The following is a 2203-nucleotide window of genomic DNA, read 5'->3' as shown; positions in this document are numbered from 1 at the left end:
TTCATATTGCCATGGCAACGGCACATACGTCAACTTAACCATCAAAAAACCAAAGTTTGTGTTGTTAACGTGCTGCCATTTTTGGCGACCGAGGGATCAAGGGTTTTGGAGAAAAAGGTGAATGAAACACAGGTATCAAAACTGTGTTCAGCCACCTTAAACTTTTTGTTTAGCGACGTTGCCGTTGCCGTTGCCGTTGCCGTCGTGGTTTTCTTAAGCTCCCTAATATACGTGTTTCCCTAGACAATAGCCTCAGTTTTCAGAATAAAAACTAAGGATAAAAAACGACGTTTCGATCTCTCTGAGATCATTTTCAAGTTGTAAAAAAAGCGAATGAAATATACATATATAAGTACAAATTAGGGCGTGAGAACGGTCCAACGATAAAATATGTAAATACAAGCGCTAAAATGTAAGTGTTAAAATAATGAAATATACTACAAAAAAACGATATAAATAACTTTGCACGGATTGAATCTGACTGTTTGTTCAAAGTTGGCTGAAGCTCCTTTATAAAGAGCATTTCGTAGATCAGGCAGTCGAATATACTTTGGCTCTGTCTCAAAATTTTAAAATCACGAGTTGCTGGTTAATGGTAGGCGGCTTCTTTTCTTTTGGTTTGATCTCGTGTCCGATCTTACGGCTTGTTTACACGGGGCGACTATCAATTCCAATTTTGCCACCCAGTTCCCCAAGTTGCCTTCGCGCGGAATTGACTGAACTCTTATCCTTGAATGGTAACACCATTCTGACATCGACAGGCGCTTCATTTACGTTACATGCTCGTGTGGAAATTGGATCGCCAGAAACTTTCTTGGTGACAAAATTACTGATGGTCGATTGCAGAAGTTAGGCTGGGTACTGAAGTCGGGAGAACGTCTGTTTGAGACGATCAAATTCTAGGTGGAACAGTTGCCAGGTAGACGACACTTTAAAGGCACGATCCAGCATTGTTTTTAGCATTGACTTCTTGTATCTAACATTGACGTGGCTCTTGTAATGCGGTGTCAGTTGGTTTTCTGTACACCCTTGTCTCCAGGCGACCATTGCATTTCCTGATCTCCGTTCCCAGGAACGGAAGTTTACCATATTCGCCAAGTTCCATGGTGAAGTTGGCAGATGGATAGCTTTCATTTAGAGAGGAAAGGAATGCTTCAGCTGTTTCGGTGTCAGGCATTATGCTCAATGTGTTATCCACATAGCGTTTGTAAAACTCGGTTAACTTGCCTTGGTCCTGAAGTCGATCTTCGATACTGCACATAAATGCGTTGGCCATTAGGGGTCCAATTGGCGAACCCATAGCAACACCATCGGTTTGTTCATATAAACTCCCCTCAAACTGAAAAAGCTGGTTCTTGGTGACAATATTAAGCAACTCCACCAAGCCTGATTTTGTAATTTTCAGATTATGCTGCTTATTTAACCAGTCGTCCTTAAATACCTTTTCAGCTAGAATTTATATCGTCTCATCAACAGGGACATTGGTAAAAAGTGAAGTTACGTCATATGAAACAAGGATGCTGTTATCGTAAACTTCCATGTCATGGAGAGCATCCACGAAATTAAAAACATTACTGATGGTGTGATCATTGACTGATAGAGGTTTAAGCTTTTAATCAAGCCATTTTGCCAACTTGTAATTATATGTCCCGGTTGCCGAGAGCATTGGTCGCATTGCTAATTGTCGCTTGTGGGTTTTTGGCAGGCCATAGGGATCGGCTAGTCTCGAACCATTCTGGATAACTGTGCCAGCAACTGCCTTGGGAATATTATTTCCACAGTGGCAGGGAGCCTCAGAGAGATCTAAACGTCGTTTTTTATCGCTAGTTTTTATTCTGAAATGAGTTTCAAAAAAACTACTTATAAGAATAACCTGAGTTTGTGGATAAGAAGTGATTGTTAAAATGGCGGCACAATGATGTCAAGGACATATCGTGATTTATTTTTTCCCAAGAGGGCACGGTAACGAATCCTGAAATCTGATTGGTTCTTAGTGCGGTCCGGATTTTCCTATCTCTGACCACGGTCACGGTACCGGCGGGGAACCGCGCGGGCGAAATTGTCGCGTTGGTCAATATTCCTGAGTGAACCGGCGGTAATCGTCAATCTTTCGCCCTCTTCATACTTCAATCGACGATTAACCAACGAAAGTTTAGCTCTATTCACTTTTAAATGGCAAGGAAAGTCAGTGTAAGTAAATTCA

The 2203-nt window shown here is 41.5% G+C and overlaps 1 pseudogene; it reads right to left on the bottom strand.

Annotated features, from left to right (window-relative positions):
- Nucleotides 1–593: 593 nt before the first annotated feature.
- LOC145489241 (uncharacterized) lies at nucleotides 594–1261 on the bottom strand (annotated as a pseudogene).
- Between the last annotated feature and the right edge of the window lie 942 nt (nucleotides 1262–2203).

This window comes from Orbicella franksi, chromosome 6, assembly GCF_964199315.1.
Source record: "Orbicella franksi chromosome 6, jaOrbFran1.1, whole genome shotgun sequence".
Taxonomy (NCBI): domain Eukaryota; kingdom Metazoa; phylum Cnidaria; class Anthozoa; order Scleractinia; family Merulinidae; genus Orbicella; species Orbicella franksi.
The sequence above is the reverse complement of the archived record's forward strand: the minus strand, read 5'-3'. Positions and strand labels throughout refer to the sequence as shown.